At 40.3% G+C, this 19623-nt stretch overlaps 1 pseudogene; it reads right to left on the reverse strand.

Annotated features, from left to right (window-relative positions):
* Positions 1 to 3314: 3314 nt before the first annotated feature.
* LOC130245917 (ubiquitin-conjugating enzyme E2 Q2-like) lies at positions 3315 to 14747 on the reverse strand (annotated as a pseudogene).
* Between the last annotated feature and the right edge of the window lie 4876 nt (positions 14748 to 19623).

Genomic DNA, 19623 nt, shown 5'->3' on the forward strand with positions numbered 1-19623 from the left:
CCACATAATGTGAGTTTGCATAATATATGGCCTTTAAATGGAAATATTAAGAGATATCTCTAAATGATAAGTGAATCTACCGTTTGTATTTGTTTTATTGTTTTTATAGCAGTGATTGTGTTCTTTTCCTCCATCTTTCATTGGGATTTACCTCAGTCGAGTGTGCTGAAGCTCATTTGTGTTTTAGGACGCTTTAACACTCCTTCATTTTGACTGTCGACTCTGACACGTGTAATTGCACCATCCTCAGAGGAAGATTAAACAATTGAACACTGTAAACAATGAAAGGTGTGGCCTGAAGCCCGTGTTTTCACTGAACAAGACGCTCATCTGAGAGATCCGATCAGCAGGAATGAACATTATTGATTATTAAATACTGGATAATTCAGGCTTTGTGTCAAACAAATACAGTTTATTCTCATGTCATCAGTGGATACCAATACTGAGTACTGTCCAGAGACAAACAGTACAGGGAGATCTATACTGATCTAAGTGAGGGGACGGGCTTCTGTTCATTAACAACACGCTGGTAAAAGCATCTCTGATAATCAACAGTTTCCATATTGTGAGTGTATTTTGTGTTTATTTGCGGTGGTGAACTGCATTATGGGAACTCCACACAGAAACACCAACTGACCCAGCCGGGACTCGAACCAGCGATCTTCTTACTGTGAGGCCACAGTGCTAACCACTGAGCACACACATGTGTGTATATACAGTCTACATAAGTGAAGGTTGATCTCCTGTCAGACATGAATCTACATAATATTCCTAATCTGATATTCTCTTATCTCCAGCACAGCAGACACTGAGAGGACAGACAGAGCGGCTCGACCACAGCACAACTCCAGCTCACACACACAAATTCAATTTACCAATACGAGTGTGTGTGTGTGTGTGTGGTGTGTGTGTGTGTGTGTCGGGCCAGTGTCCATCAGTGTCTGCTATCGGTGTATTACAGACTCTGTGGATCTGAGCGTCAGATAAACACTAAACACACACACACACACAGAGAAACACACACACACACACACACACACACACACACGTGCGCACATACACACACAGGCACATCTTGAGTGCACACACATCATGATACACAACACACACACACACGCGCACCATAAATACACATACACATCATGAGCACACACATTATAAACAGACATCACAAGTACACAAACACATCCTGAACACATATATCATAAGCACACATATAATAAATACACAAACACACACGCATCATGAACAGACACACATCATAAACACACATGTAGACACCACCATACTGAGGATTCAAACACACAGAGACACAGCGTGTGTGTGTGTGTGTGTGTGTGTCCGGTGAGGATTTACTGAAGCACAGAGACTGCTGCATGCACGCGCACACACACTGAAGATATTCAAGAATTTACAGAAAAGCCTGCTGTTTACTGTCTGTAAACACTGCACTGAGATCAGTCTGAGCAGAAGAGAAGCTCAGTGTGTGTGAGACTCACTGTGGTGATGCTGATGTGCTGCTGCCCTCTGGTGGACACTGAGCTCCAGCACAGGAGATTAAACACTCGTCATCATCAGACACCGCAGATTCTGCTCTTTCTTATCAAACACACACACACACACATATACATATATATATATATATACATATATATATATATATATATATATATATATATATATATATACATATACACACACACACACACAACTCGGGTCAGTTTAGCAATCTCTTATTAATTTAATAACGTAATTAATTACTTGAAATAAGCAACCGTTCACTGTAAAAAATAAACATGAAAGATTTTATTACTCACCAGTTGACTGAGCATCTCTTCTCATCATTAACAACCTAAACACTTTACAATGGTGTTTATAATTATTTTCAGTGGATAAACCTGAAGATAAAACCAATTTGACAGATAAACGTGTTGTTTATAGTAATATGATCACACTTTACAATAATGCTCCACTGCTCAGTGTATTTACTAACATGAACTGAGTATAATAAATACACACACACACACACACACACACACACACACACACACAACACACACTTACTAATGCACTGAAGTTTTATACAGTAAATAAGTAATATTATGCAAAACTCACTTTATAAGGGGTTTAGAAGAAGGAAGCCCCACCCATAAGTGATGACCTCACCCTCATTTACATAAACAGCCCTGAGTGAGAAGCAGAAGTCCTCTAGACTTTGAATCTGCTGCTATGGTGACACACAGGTGTTTGTAGCTCCACCCCCTTTAAAAAGAGAGCTGGGATCTCATTTGCTTTTAAAGCGACTTCAGCTTGGTCCCTTTATTCATCAGGGGTCATCACAGCAGAACGAACCGCCAACTATTCCAGCATATGTTTTACACAGCGCATGACCTTCCAGCTGCAACCCAGTACTGGGAAACACCCATACACACACTACGGCCAGTTTAGTTGATCAGTTCCCCTATAGCGCATTTGGTTGGACTGTGGGGGAAACCGGAGCACCCGGAGGAAACCCACACCAACACGGGGAGAACATGCAAACTCCACACAGAAACACCAACTGACCCAGCCGGGGCTCGAACCAGCTACCTTCTTGTTGTGAAGTGGCAGTGCCAACCACTGAGCCAGTATTGCCCAGTTCTCCTTTAATTAAAATGTTTTCCCAGCAGTGGGTGATCCTCCATCAGGATTCTGGAATTAAATGTGCGAGCTGCATGAAAAATACAACAACAAACACACACCACACACACACACACACACACACACACACACACACACACACACACACACACACACACACACACTCCAGCATATCTTAAAATTCTTTATTCATAAACTTGGATGCAAGTTTACAAACAGTTCTGTACACGTCTGTCAAAATTACACTGAAGAAGAAGAAACTGAACTGCAGTAAGAGTGAAGCATGCTAACAGCACAGCTGATCAACCCACAGCAGAGGAGTGAATGAGGAACTGATCTGGAGTCAGCCTTCAACACACACACACACACAGTGTTCTCATTCAGAAGCACAGCAGAACGGCTTGATGACGCCTCATCTCTGAAGTCCAAACGTCAAGAAGAAGAAACGGCTCCTGTCTGAAGAACACAGATCAGCCCCAACAAGTGCACTCGATAGGGTCCAGGAGACGCTGACGGATGAAGGAGAACACATGAACAAGAGCTGCTCTCAGATCAGTCACAATCCTGCTCTTTAAGGCATTATGGGTCTCCTTGCAGATCCCAGAACACACACCTTCACCACTGCAGTCTGATGCATGTTCTGACACACACACACACACACACACACACACACACACACACACACACACACACACACACACGAGAGATGTTCATCCACACACACTCCAGCAGTTCAGTCTGACTCTCTGTCTGTGTGTGTGTGTGTGTGTGTGTATGTTCAGGACTCAGGAATGAACAGAAGCAGTCAGATGTTGCTGGATCTGGTTATGTGTGTGTGTGTGTGTGTGTGTGTGTAGAAACATGGCAGATCTCTGCACAGCTGATGGAGAGATGATGGAGACAGAAGAAAAAGAGGAGAGAAAGCAGAGGAGAAGGAGAAACTCTGTCCATCTCTGCATTTAGCCGTCTTCTTTCGGTGGTGTGTACCAGCCTGGAGAAATCACACACACACACACCACACACACACACACACAATGCTGTATTACTGAGACTGAACACACTTTCACACACTCTTGCACATTGCACCACAAACCCTCTCATACAGGTACACTCTTGCATACACATGCTCATGCATACACTCTTATCACACACACATATAAACCTTACACACACAGCACATCACATGTTGTGCAGACTCACACACATTTGTGCATGCACACACACACACACACACACACACATTCCTTCAAATCAATGCAGCTCAGTGCTGGACAACTGAACCTAAAGGTAGTGTCTTGCCATTAAAAATAGCTAAAACACACACACACACACACACACACACACACACACACACACGCAAAACGAATGAGTTCCTACTGATGCTGTCTTTAAAGCCCGTGTTCCACTATAACACTGGAGACAGCTGATGATAAAGTCCAGATTCTCCATTTCCAGACATTAATATGCTGATTAATTATTTTCTCACCGTTCTTTTCATGGATTTGCACCAGTGATTATACGACTGCTGTGCTCTGGCAAGATTGTACTGAGTCTGAAAACACACACACAAAACTATTAATGCACAACAACCCACACCAACACACTAATACAGCAAACACTACAGCAAACACTACAGTGCTTACTCTACCACACTGTAGTACAGTACCTGAGTTCATTTGTATGGTAACACAACACTACAGTAATGGATCTGCTGTGGTGATTCTACAGTTGCTATGGTAACACAACAACTACAGTAATTGATCTGTTGTGGTGATTCTACAGTTGCTATGGTAACAAAACAACTACAGTAATTGATCTGTTGTGGTGATTCTACAGTTGCTATGGTAACAACCACAGAAATATAAACAAATGACCAAATACTAGTTTTCCACAACTATAGGGTAGTGAATGTGAAATCTAAAGTATACTACAGTGTTTATTACAGTTGACCAGTTATATAATACACTTTACTATAGTACGGTTCAAAAACATACAGTATTTACTCTAATTGACAATCTTAACACCAGGACAAATTATTATTCTAGTATATTCTGTCCAGTTACAGAGAAACACTATAATTAAACTCCTGCTTCACAACACAATCATCATCATCCTCATCATCATCCTCAGAGCAGAAAGTGTGTTTCTGTTTTCACCTTGTTGGCTCCAAACTGCACTCTCGCTTTTCCTTTGACTAAAGTGGCGTTGATCTGCATTATGACAGACTCTATGGAATAGGCACTGCTCCAGCCCTGAGAACATACACACACACACACACAGACAGACAGACAGACAGACAGAGAGACAAAGAGTCAATGAACGCAGTCAATGATTGATACACAGAACACACACATGTAAAGCTCTGTCTGACCTGTTTAGTAAGTAGTTCCATACACAGAGCTCCTCCTCCCAGTACATACCTGACAACAACAACAATCAGTTCAGAACATTCCAGACTCAATAACATTAACAGACACACACACAGACGCGCACGCACACACACACGCACACACACACACACACGCGCACGCACACGCACACAGGGTGAAGTCTAGTTTCTCTTAGTGTTTCCTTTATATAAAATACAGGAATCAATGATTCTCCAGGTCAAAAGAAAAAAGAACAATAATTGAGGTATGTAAATGTGTGTATATTCACTGTAAAACATAAGAGTAAGGCTGCCAAATTTGCACAAACTCGTCACAATCATTTTAGTCACAATTTTTTTTCCACTAAATCCTGGAGGAACTGAATAATAGTGAATAATAATAATAATAATAATAATAATAATAATAATAATAATAATAATAGATGCATTCTTCTGCGTATAAATTAGTAAAAGTCATATAAAACACACATCTAAAAAAAATCTGAAACAGTCAAATCTTACCCTCCAGACAGAACAGGAGACACCACACGTACAAATGGAGGATCGAAGGGGAAATTATCCTGAAGACAGGAAAAAAACACATATTAGATTGTACACACACACACAACACACACACTGTGCTAAACATTTATGATTATTGTAGAATAACTAAGAGCTTTTCAATTAACTAATATAATTAGTAGAACTAAATAAACAGAGATTTAAAAACACTAATAATGCAATCAAATAATGAAACATTTATGTTTTACACACACACACACAAAAAATAAATCAGAGACTTGAGGCATATATAAATAAATAAATAAATAAATAAATAAAATACTTTGCTTAAAATATTGATGACTAAACTAAAGCTGAACCTCACTTTATAGGAGAAGTTGAGGAGGATGTAGTCCATTCCCTCCTTCTCCTTCAGCACCTGCAGATCACTGTGTAATGGACTGTCAGGATCCACACTGAACACACACACACACCATCATCATCATCATCATCATCATGAACACATACACACCAACATCATTGTGATGACATGCACACAGCATCACCATCATGAACACACACATATACACACACCATCAGACACACAAACGCACACCACCATCATCGTTGTTGTGAATGAATGAATGAACACACATTACAATCATCATCATCATCATCAAGACACACACACAATCAGCACTGTGAAGACACACACACCATCATTTTCATGAAGACACACACAACCATCATCACTGACACACACACACCATTATAAAACACACACATATTCACAATCAAGAACCACACACACCATCATGATCAAGACAGACACACACCACCATCATTGTCGTCGTCGTCGTGAACACACATGCGCACACACACACACACACACACACACACACACACACACACACACACACACTTACGTTCTCAGCTTGATGTGCCACTCATACAGACTGTCATTGAGCAGCTCCACTGAGTAGATACCTGAAGCAGAGGATACAGACTGATCAGAGAACAGCAGAGGATACAGACTGATCAGAGAACAGCAGAGGATACAGACTGATCAGAGAACAGCAGAGGACACAGACTGATCAGAGAACAGCAGAGGACACAGACTGATCAGAGAACAGCAGAGAACAGCAGAGGACACAGACTGATCAGAGAACAGCAGAGGACACAGACTGATCAGAGAACAGCAGAGAACAGCAGAGGACACAGACTGATCAGAAAACAGCAGAGAACAGCAGAGGACACAGACTGATCAGAGAACAGCAGCAGAGTCGCTCCAGCACAGTCTGCTGAATGGAGTTTACCGTTTTTATAGCTCTGAGAGCGGTAGATTTCTCTCAGCTCCTTCATGAGGCGGTCAGACGCCTGAACAGATCCAGACACAGCTCCCTGCAACAACACAACACAACACAACAACACAACACAACACAACACAGGTCAATCACAGCAGATTCAGACACACCTCCAAATCAGATCGTACTCTGATACAGAAACTGAAGACTTGTCAAATTAAATATTCAGTAAAATAATGTTCTATTAATGTTACAGATGGTAAAACGTCTCGTGTCTGAATGCTTTAAACTCTCTTAGGCCTTAAATACATGCAAATGACACACTTTTACTCCATTATGGTTAAACTGTGATGTAAACTCATGTAAGACGTGTTAATATATAACTATGGCTATATAATAGAATAATCCTAAACTATTTAACCCCAACTCAACATTGCAGATCCTGTGATGTGCCTATTGCGAATGCACACACTGTGATATCGATGCTGAGACCATATATGCTGCAGCTCTAACAAACATATGGCATTTAATCCCCTGACAACATTACACTTATAAATAAATACATATCCAATAAATAAATAAATAAATATACAATAAACCCTTCATCAACACATTTAGCCAGAATGAGGCCAGCGTGCAGATAAATCAATAGTAATGAACTTCACGAGTGATTCTGACCTTCACTGCACACAATCAGCGAGTTTCCCTCATCTGACCCAGAACACAACAGAAGAGGAACAGAAGGAAAGGGCTCTTACCGAATGCGCACTTACATTGAGGTGGTCCTGCCGCTGGGTCTTGCGGATCTTCTCCAGGATGGCCAGATTCTCCTTCTCAATCCCATCATCCTCAGACTTCTTCCCCTCCACCGGCTCCTCCTTCATCTCATAGTGCTCCAGATCAATGTCCTGCTGACACACACACACATAAGCATGAGTGAATGCGCACACACACAAGCATGAGCGCATGTAAAGAGCACACACATGCACACAAAGAGAAACATACACCCATCCACAGTTAAACAGAGAAACTTGCACTAGCACACACACACACACACACAGAAAAACATGCATGCACACAGACACACACACTCTCACACTCACACCTCTCCCATGTCCTCCTCCTCTTCCTCCTCTGACGTCACCTCATCTGTTGTGCCGAGCTGCAGGATAACACACACACACACACACGTTAAACAACAGCAGTGTTGTTATGACTGGTGCAATCCAAGTCAGAACACACACTGAGCACGCTCATAAGCAGAGTGTGTGTCTGTCTTCAGCTTTTGGCTAATTAAACCATGATCATGCAGTTCCACTGGTCACGTAGACCTCAGTATCAGTGCACGATCATAGTTTAACACACCGTGAACACACACACCGTACGCTCAGTGTGTGTTGTGTGTCCTGCAGCAGTGTGTGAATAATGCTGACCTTTCTGTCGTGTGTATGATGTCCTGAAGGCAGCGGCTGGTCCAGCATCTCCACATCCGGATGCTGAGGGAGATTATAGAGGCGACACAGGTCACAGATCAGCCTCTTCAGCTGCTGCAGGAGCTACACACACACACACACACACACACACACTCGTGAGGTCACAGTCAGTGTGATGAAGCCGCACTAGCATACAGCAGAAGGCAAAAATATTATTATTATTAAAACTATTTTACAAATCTGACAAGTAATTAAGACGAGTGCGCTAGTGTGTGTGTGTGTGTGTGTGTGTGTGTGTGTCCGGATATGGTGACGTGTGTGTGAGATTAGCAGGACATTATGGGTCATTTGTGCTCCAGATCTGTTGTTTCAGTGATAAAGATCAGCCTGATCCTCTTTCAGTCGTGTGTGTGTGTTTGTGTTCAGTCACTAAACCACAACAGAAGCAGATCACATTTCACGTGTGTGTGTGTGTGTGTGTGTGTGTGTGTGTGTGTGTGTGTGTGTGTAATGAAAACCAGACTGAGAATGAAGAGAGCAGTCCAATCAACAGCCCTGACGCTCCCTCAAAACACACACACACACACACACACACACACACACACACACACACACATAACTACAATTCAACAGTAAGATTTCTAAAGGGTCATGTGACAGACTGGAGTTTTACAGCACTATTTTATATACAACGTTTAGATCTATCCCTTTAAAGTGTCCCAGCTCTGCCATATTAGCAGACATTTGCCTAAATTAGCTTTGTAATTCTCCGACAGCAGGTTTACACTAAACCAAGATCAAAACAAATGACTCCATTTATATACGATTCCCGATTCACCAATGATTCAATTCATGATTTACTGATGATCACAGAGGAGTCAATTCACTGGAGATTAAAGAGAATCAATCAAGTGACCTGTGAATCATAAACCGAGTCACCGGATTCTTTTGATTCTCCAAAGACTCGAAAGATTCTGTGATGACTCGATTGATTCTCTGGTGACTTGATTGATTCTTGTGATTCTCCGGTGACTCGACTGATTTTCTTGATCTCTCCAGTGACTCAATAGATTCTCTGGTGACTCGATTAACTCGATTGAGTCTCCAGTGACTTGATTGATTCTCTGGTGACTCAATTGATTTTCTTTATTTTCTGGTGACTCAATTTATTCTCTTGATTCTCCAGTGATTCGATTGATTCTCTTGAATCTCTGGTGACTCGATTGATTTTCTTGATTCTCCAGTGACTCGATTGATTCTCTTGATTCTCTGATGACTCAATTGATTTTCTTGATCTCTGCAGTGACTTGACAGATTCTCCGGTGACTCGATTGACTCTTTTGATTCCCCAGTAATTCTACTGATTCTTTTGATTCTCCGGTGACTCGATTGACTTTCTTAATTCTCTGGTGACTCGATTGATTCTCTTCATTCTCCAGTGACTTGTCCGATTCTCCAGTGACTCGATTAATTTTCGTGATTCTCCGGTGCCTCTATTGATTCTTGAGATTCTCTCATGACTCAATTGATTTTCTTGATCTCTCCAGTGACTCGATTGATTCTCCGGTGACTCGATTAATTTTCGTGATTCTCCGGTGCCTCTATTGATTCTTGTGATTCTCCAGTGACTCGACTGATTCACTAGTTACTCTATTGACTTTTTTGATTCTCAAGTGGCACGATAAATTTTTTTAATTCTCCGGTGACTCGATTGACTCTTTTGTTTCTTCGGTGACTTGATTGATTCTTTTGATTCTCCAGTGACTCGATTAATTTTTTTGATTCTCCGGTGATCCGATTGATTCACTTGATTCTCCGGTGATTCGATTGATTCTCCGGTGATTCAATTGATTCTCCAGTGACATAATTGATCCTCTGGCAACTCGATTAATCCTCTGGCACCTCGATTGATCCACTGGCACCTCGATTGATCCACTGGCACCTCGATTGATCCTCCGGCGGCTCGATTGAACCTCCGGAGGCTCGATTTATCCTCGGTTAACTCACTTGATCCTCCGGCGACTTCATTGGTTTTCTTGATGCTACAGTAACTCGATTGATTCTCCAGTGACTCGATTCAGTTCAGAATGATTCTTTTCTTAGTGAGAACAGAACTCCACTCACCTGCACATTGAGCTTTGCAGACCTTTCAGATGTGAAAGTGAATATAACAGGACACTTTAAGTCATTCTTCAGCTCTCTGTGTGTTAATAATACAGTAATATTCAGCATGTGTGTGTGTGTGTGTGTGTGTGTGTGTGTGTGTGTGTGTGTATAATCTAAAGATGGTGCGGTGGTTTAGAATAGAGCAGATGTTGTAATCACGATGCTTCAAACAGCAGTAATCAGTAATGACCAGCCTAGCGACGCTGTAATGAAGTCAAGCGTTACACAACATTCACAGCGTGATCATGTAATCTGAGTGTGCACTACTGAGTCAACTCAGACTCCTGACTCATCTCAGCGTTTGAAATACTTCAGCTGTCTGATCTAGCATTTGCTCTCTTTTACACTGGGACTACCAGAATCCCATAACTATTAGAGTTACCATCGCGGTCACTCTGACTGTTCTAATACAAGATGGTCATATTTATATTCAAAGCTTCTATTGAGATACTATTCTTAAGCTTTGAATATCTGTGGTCATGTTTAATTAAGTCATCATCACCCTTTCAGTAAAACAGCCTATAAATGTATAGTTACATATAGTTAGTAAATATGGGCTTTTTGAGGCACTGAATATGCTGTTTGAAAGACACATATGAAGCAAAGTTATGCTTTTGCCAACAAGAAGTTGCAAGGCAACAGAGGCATACATATTTAAAGTCACAGAGAAGAGTAGCAGACACTGAAATGCATGCAGTCATGTGGACCACTATGGTAGTTCTTTGTAGAAATACTCAGAACTCTTTAGTAATTTTGATATAATAACCATGTTAGAAAGAATCATAGATGAGCATTTACAACACATCATTTATTTAAATTAAAATAATGGTTAAATCACAATGTATGAGATAGAATGGGCAGAGGGGTTCAAGAGCTTCAAGATAGGCTGAGAACACTATATATTTACTGTATTTTATTTCATTTATCCATATTAATATCATTATTGTTTCTGTTTGAAATTGTAATACTTTAACATGATTTCCTTCCTTGTATTGTGTTTTTAACTATAATAATCATTTTAAGCAATGTCATGTTTTAAAACAGGCATGACATATTCAGCATTTATATTGTGTTCTACTTAAAGAACTAATTTAAAGGTGCAGTATGCAAATTTGACACCCTGTGATTGAACTAGGTATTGTACTCCTAGATCAAAACAAACGCAAGCACAGGTTGCCAGATTGAGGAGCAAGTCTGACTTAAGTTGTGTTCTAGCAACCACACCCAATGGGAGGAATAATTTCCATGTTAATATGAGTTTTGTCCTAATCAACTCCTCGAATTGATATATTAGAAACGGCTTCTATTTCTCACAGGTGAACAACCGGATAAAGAGTGATCATCTCAGGTACAGCTCATGTGCTTTATTCAGTGTTAAATGCTAATAATGTGAGTCTGAATGGCATTTTACATCACATTTATTGCCATATACTGAAAGCAGCAGCAGATAGTTCAGCTCAGATCTGGACAATACAATAAACCATCTGAAATTAAACTTTAGAACTGTGAAATAATGCAAACCAACACACATGAGTGATTCAGCATCTACATTTAATAGTGTTAAAGAGGTTTAAGATGTATTCATTAGATTATAAACATCACCATTTCATGACTGAGTGCATATTCTGTGCTTCTGAATGGCTGTATTTACATTTCTGTGGAGTTTCGTCTGGTGCAAACAGCCAAATTGCTCATCACTGCAAATCTCGTCATGTAGTGTGTTGTTATGACACAGGGTTACAATATAACCTGCTCACCTAATGTTTACGTCTGTAATATTTATATTATTTGCTAATTAATAACCTCATGTGGAACTCTGAATCTGCGTCTCATTTCAGAGTCTGCGACTGTTCATCGGAGGTCCCATTTCGGTCACGGGCGCATGCTTTCGGAGCTGAATGAAATACGTTGTTTTCCACCATCTGGCAACCCGGGTGCTGAATATAATTGGCTAAACAGGCAGTGGGCGGGTAAAATGACCAAAGATAGTGTTTCGGCACGTAACGCACATATTCAAAGCAGAATATCTGACTTCAGCATTGTTTTTCAGATAAACAAGAATGTTCACTGAGCATGTTTCTGAATATCTGCACACATATCATGGTGTTTTGATGATGCAGAAAAGTCAAAAACTTACAGACAGCACCTTAAAACTGATCATTCCCTCATCATTTATTGAGATTTTTATCCTTCTGAATAGCAAATTATTCTAGAGACAGTTCTAACGTTCAAATCTTCAACCTATGTGAAACCCTTTATTTATTTATTTATTTATTTATTTATGTTTTAATTTCAGCAGCATTGGCTATATTCAGGGTAACACTTGCAGTAAATATTCAAAATCAATCATGATTGTTTCTTAATCATTTATTGGATATACACAACGTTCCTAAAACAGTAAGTCAGCATTTAGTAGATGCTCAGGATTTGATTGTATTTAGTTGTGTATCGCAGCGTCGCGTGTGGTTAGAACACCGTTTAAAAGGTTAAAGATGCTACAGTAAGCATGCTGTGGTAAAAGTACAGTGATTTACCAGTGTGCTTCCCCTCCTGACGTCCTCCAGACGCTCCAGAACTCCAGTCAGACTCGGATCATCCGAATCCACAAACCATATGGGCGGCGTCGACGGGTACGACTCCTGAAAGAGCAAGATCACAGCATTACCCATAATGCACAGCGATGCTGGAAACTGAGAACAGCTCAAGCCCTGAAAGATTTATTTTACTTTATTTAAATAGTTCATTATTATTATTATTATTACATATTCAGTCAAATAAAACCATCAAGAAACCATAACATTAACAATTTCATGCACTATCCAAATAATCCAAACCCCTTAATGCGTCAGAGTTTTGCTGACTGTAAATGTGGACAATAGCAGTGATAAGAGGTGTGTGTGTGTGTGTGTGTGTGTGTGTGTGTGTGTGTGTGTGTGTGTGTGTGTGTGTGTGTGTGTGTGTGTGTGTGTGTGAATATTTGACTGACAGCGTGTTCATATCAACATTCCTACATTTAACAGCTCTAAAACAACACCTGCAGGAACTTACATAAAACACACACACACACACACACGCGCACACACACACACACACACACACACACACGCACGCACGCACGCAATGTGTCATCTTTATAAGTATATCATGTGTGAATACTTTATAAGTATGTTGTGTGTAATCAGTGTATGTTTACTGTGTGTGTGTTTTCAGTGTTTATTGTGTACAGTGCGTTTACTGTGTGTTAGGTGTGTGTGTAGGTTTGTTTAGTGTATTGCTTGTATAGTGTATGTGTGATCAGTGTGTATGGTATGTTTTGTGATCAGAGAGAGAGAGTGTGTGTGTGTTGTTTACAGTATGTGTGTCCAGTTTGTATGTTGTGTGAGAGTGTTTGTTCAGTGTGAACAGGGTGTGTTTACTGTGTAAGGTGCGAGAGTGTGTGTGTGTGTGTGTGTGTGTGTGTGTGTGTGTGTGTGTGTGTGTGTTCAGTGTCTTAACTGTGTATTGTATGCGTGTGTGTTGCCTGTACAGTGTATATATCATCAGTGTGTGTGTTCAGAGTGTGTGCAGTCCATGTGTATTTGTACACTGTGTATACACAGTGTGGTTTCAGTGTGTAAGGTGTGTGTGTGTGTGTGCGTGCAATGTGTGTTTTCGGGGTTTACTGTACAGTGTGTGTGTTTGAATGTGTGATCAGTATATATGGTGTGCTGTGTGTGTTTATGATGTGTTCGGAGTGTGTTTTCAGAGTGTATGAGGTTTGTATATTGTCTAGTGTGTTTGCGTTCTCAGTGTGTATCTATGTTTGTTTGTTCAGAGTGTGTTTTTAGGGTGTTTACTGTGTACGGTGTGTGTGTGTGTGTGTGTATACAGTGTGTACCGTGATGTTGCAGTGTATGATGAGCAGCTGTTCTCCGGTAACGTTAAACTGGCAGCTCAGCTCGTCCGGTTTCCAGTCGATGATCCTGAAGCGCTCGTGATGTGGGTCGAAAATGGACTCCAGAAACTTGAGCTCGGCCTTCAGTCCCGACACCGACATCTTCCTCCGGTCATCTCCGGGCTCCGGGAGACAGAAACCGGGCAGGAACCGGACAAACGGCGGACAAAAGCGGCGCGGACAAAAGCTGCGGCCGTGTTTGCGTGTGTGTCAGCGCGAGAATGAAGCCGCCGGCGGGCTGGACGCTGCTCGGGGCTCCGGGACTCTGCTCTGCTGGTGTTGGAGCGCTGACCTGCCGTTAATCCGTCATGATGTTTCGGTGAAACCGGGATCTGTGTGTTCGGTGCGGAGCGGAAGCGCTTCTCTGGGGTTTAAAGATGGAGGCGCGCCTGCGGTTGTTGCTAGAAGGGATACAGCTGCGGCCGGAAGTTAACAGACTTATTAATATTATTTATTAAATTATCCATTACTTATATTTTATTAATATGTACCCCAGCCATCACAGTAATGTAAAAACAGTAATTTTATTGAGTATTATTTATATTAGTTATTATATTACCCATTAAATTGTAGTTCATTAACGTCTAACCCTACCCCAACTTTAAACCCAGCCCTCACAATAATGTACAAATATTAATGATGTTGGACAGCATCACAAAAATGAGGCTATATAGATGTGACTATCCGCAGCTGTATCCCATCTAGACTTTACCAGCGCCTGGAGGACCCGCAGTCCCAGCATGCACCGCGCGGACCGAATGTTGTTGAGGAGACAGTAACTGTGTCATTTACTGTATAATGAATTTATCAGATTGAGATTTAATTCGGACAGTGATACATGTACATGTAGCTTTATATACACACATGGAGATTTGTTAAAAGTGTCACAGCGTTTAAAAACGATTTCAGAATATTATTTCAGTTAAATTAAACCTCTAAAGACAAAAAGTGCCTTCATTAAGCTCTGTGGGCGGATATAGACTGATCTGTATTACAGATCTATATTATCTGAATTACAGAAACGGAAAACGGAAAAAATACTCATTAAAAGAAGCACTGCTGGTGTTTATGTGAGGTTTACATTGTAAATCCCAGTAGAACCACAGCAAAGTTACTCTGGTAAAACACAGAGACATTACTGTACACGAAGCACATCTGCGTCTAAATATGTGGATTATTCAGTAATCCCCCCTCTAATATCCACTGATTTGAAGAACAGTGGTAAACCAGAGGGGTTTGTGTGTGTGTGTGTGTGTGTGTGTGTACTGAGAATGCAGTTATTTAATACAGTTAGTTTACATCAGCTTTATTTACATCTGACGTCATGTAATTTCTGATATTTTCCACTAGCTGGCGCTACACTCATATTAAAAACCCACAGCTTTATCTCAGACAAGAAGCAAAGATAGACAAATATATATGTAAATAAATGAATGAATAAACAAACAAATAAACAAACAAAAGTGAATAAAGAAATAAACGAATGAACAAACACATAAAAGTAAATAAGTGCATATATAAATAAACGAACAAACAAAAGTAAACAAACACAAATGAATGAATAAATAAACAAATTAATACAAAACAAAATAGATGGATCAATGAATAAACACAAATAAATAAAATGAATAAACTAATTAATAAACAAATAAATCAATGAGGCGACATAGTGGCTCAGTGGTTAGCACTGTGGCCTCACAGCAAGAAGGTCGCTGGTCCGAGTCCCGGCTGGGTCAGTTGGTGTTTCTGTGTGGAGTTTGCATGTTCTCCCCGTGTTGGTGTGGGTTTCCTCCGGGTGCTCTGGTTTCCCCCACAGTCCAAACACATGCACTATAGGGGAACTGATCAACTAAACTGGCCATAGTGTATGAGTGTGTGTGTGTGTGTGTGTGTGCGTGCGTGCGTGCGTGCGTGTGTGCGAGCGTGCGTGCATGCGTGCGTGTGTGTGTGTGTGCGTGTGTGTGTGTGTGTGTGTGAAAGAGTGTGTATGGGTGTTTCCCAGTACTGGTTTGCAGCTGGAAGGGCATCCACTGCGTAAAACATATGCTGGAATAGTTGGCAGTTCATTCCGCTGTGGCGACCCCTGATTAATAAAAGGACTAAGCTAAGGAAAATGAATGAATGAATGGTAAATAAATAGCTCACAAATTTTAAACAACCAAATGAAATTATTGATAAACCAATTTAATGAAAGCATCCAGTACCCGTTTATAAACATTATTATTATTATGTAATTCTTTATTTATCTTGGACAATGGACATTTAAAAAACTGCCCCAGAATTATCTACATAGAGAATAATGTATGTGAAATAATAACAAAAAGCAAGATTATTCCACTTCCCCATTGGCAGATTATATTGCTTGTTTTAATCTTAATCTTGCCTCATTTGACTCATTATTTCTGAAAACGAGACTATATTTTGTGCTTGTCTTGAAGATGTTGACTGATTTAAGAGTTTGTAGATATTCAGAATACAAACAAGACAAAACTCTCAGTAAGAACAGCATTTTTTGCAGTGTACTACTTACTCTTCCACTGGAGTGATTCAGCACTGCTGTGTGTCTGACGGACAGATGAACAGGTTTTATATGAAGTCTGTGTCTCTGCTGGTCCTGACTAAGCTCTTCTGCGCTCTGATTTAAGCCAGCTCTGTCCTCTTAGCTAATTGACTTAAACTGGTCTGTGTTCTCATCGTCAGCCTCATAAACTGCATTAGCTGCTAAAACTGATGTATTGGCAGAGAACACAGAACACTCGCTCACTATTGAGTGTGCTCTCTGCTCTTGATCAGGCTGAGCCCTACAAGAGCATATACATTACATGAAGAAATACTGTAGTCATTTATAGAAAATACTGTAGCCAAGACCTTGAGTTAATCTGTTGTGGTGATGCTACAGTTGCTATGGTAACGCAACAACTGTAGTAATTTATCTGTTGTTGTGATTCAAGTTTCTATGGCAACAGAACAACTACAGTAACTGATCTGTTGTGGTGATTCTATAGTTGCTATGGTAACAGAACAACTATAGCAATTGATCTGTTGTGGTGATTCTACAGTTGCTATAGTAACGCAACAACGACAGTAATTGATCTGTTGTGGTGATTCTACAGTTGCTATGGTAACACAACTACAGTGATTGATCTGTTGTGGTCATTCTACAGTTGCTATGGTAACACAACAACTATAGTAACTGATCTGTAGTGGTGATTCTATCATTGCTATGGTAACACGACAACTGCAGTAATTGATCTGTTGTGGTAATTGTACAGTTGCTATGGTAACACAACAACTACAGTAATATAAACAAATAACCCAATACTGTAGTTCTCTACAACTATAGGGTATTTTATGTTACAACACACCAGTTTACTGTAGTGTAAACTACAGTATACTCTACATTATTTACTACAGTTTATCAGTTCACTATGGTTAACACTATAGTATGCTTCATTAACAGAGAGTTATGTTATACATTTTACTATAGTATAATATTTACTAATTACCTATTCTTCAGCTTCTGACGGTCTAATTATAATTTAGCTGTTTTTTTGTTTTGTTATTTAGTTAATTAGTTAATTATATATATATATATATATAAATTTGCATGTCAGTTTTATTTTCATGTATCAAGTTAGACTCAATATGTATCCTAGTATGCACACACATAGTGCACATAGAGACTGTCACTGTTTGACAATATACTGCAGAGTCTCTGACCCCATTATGAGTCTGGATCCTGTCAGAGATGCAGAAACAGAGACTGACTCTGGATCAGATTACTGTGTGTTTACTGGGTTAGAGAGACAGTAGAGACGGAGACGCTGATAACCATTAAACATTATCCAATTACAGCCAGCAGAGCACTGCATTACAGCCGGAAAACATACACACAGGTCAAACTACACACTGATAACCTGTGTTATTCCTGTACACAGACACACTTACAGACACACACACAGAGACAGATACACACGCATCTAGTAAGTATGTGTATGTATACTGTGTGTATTGCTATACTTGTGGGGACATTTGGTAAAGAATATAAGGTGCACACACAGAGACACACACGTCATGTTCCATGAAGACATTTTGTACATTTTCTGTTGTAAATATATCAAAACTATTGATTAGTAACATGTGTTTAGCTGTAAAGGTGATTTACTCAGTCTTTTGATATTAAAAGGACTCAGATTCCAGATTGTCTAATAGGTGAAGTCCGCATGAACCAGAAGCTTTGACCATTTTTCCCCATGTTGGGCCGCAGTTCCTACAGAAACAGATTATTAAATGAGAAAACAGTGGGCGTGGCTTGTTTTCATCTAATGCAAGCTGATTGGATGTAGTAAAGTAGGCGTTTCATTCAGAAAGATGGGGAAAAGGGTTTGGGGAGAGTTATTACAACCAGACTCCTCCTCCTCTCCATTTCTGTTTGTTGTCATAGCACTGACAGCTGGAGGGGCGTGGTTAAGTATGTTAGCCACGCCCAATACCTCAGACAGACCTAATCTGAGAATTTAACTGAAAACAAACAGGAAGTGCATTTTCAGATTTCAATGAAAGATTACAAGAGCAAACTAATGTTTCTGTTCTTAAAGACATGCACAGATGAACTGTTGAGCACAAAACTAGTCAATGTGAGCTCACAAAATCAGCATGGTCAGTTCTGATTTCATGGGGACTTTAAAACTCGGTTTTTAAAGGTTAAGAGTGGCTTGAGGACAGATCAAGATCCCATAATGCAACTCAAAAGCAGAAATAAACAGCTTATAAATAAAAACATGAATCTAAACACACCCAATATGCAGTGATATTTCTGTTGTGTGGTATAATGTGAAAGCCCTTTATTCTGAGGTGTTGCTGATCTGACAGTAAAGTCAGCGCTGTTGTGTTAAACTGAGCCGTCAGTCTGACAGACATCATTAATTTGGGAATGAAACACATTTATGGGCTTCAGGAATAAAATGTTTAAAGCAGGACGCCGGTGACCTTTAGGACGTGTTTTCGTGACCTCTCCAGAAAACAGCAGATGCTTTTATTCGCGACACACTTGACATTTGCACACAATCCCCCACCACAAACACACACACACACACACACGTGTCAGTCAGAGTGGATTATTAATCTCCAGCGGCAGTAAAACTCTGCTTTATGATGGAGTTTCTGGATATACGGCCGGTCTGTAATGAAGAGCCGGACAGAGAAGGCCTTCAGTGATTTAAAGACACAGCGCTTCTGTTTACAGACCCGAGTTAATTAAACTACAGCAGATCTCAG

Source organism: Danio aesculapii, chromosome 18 (genome assembly GCF_903798145.1).
Source record: "Danio aesculapii chromosome 18, fDanAes4.1, whole genome shotgun sequence".
Classification (NCBI taxonomy): domain Eukaryota; kingdom Metazoa; phylum Chordata; class Actinopteri; order Cypriniformes; family Danionidae; genus Danio; species Danio aesculapii.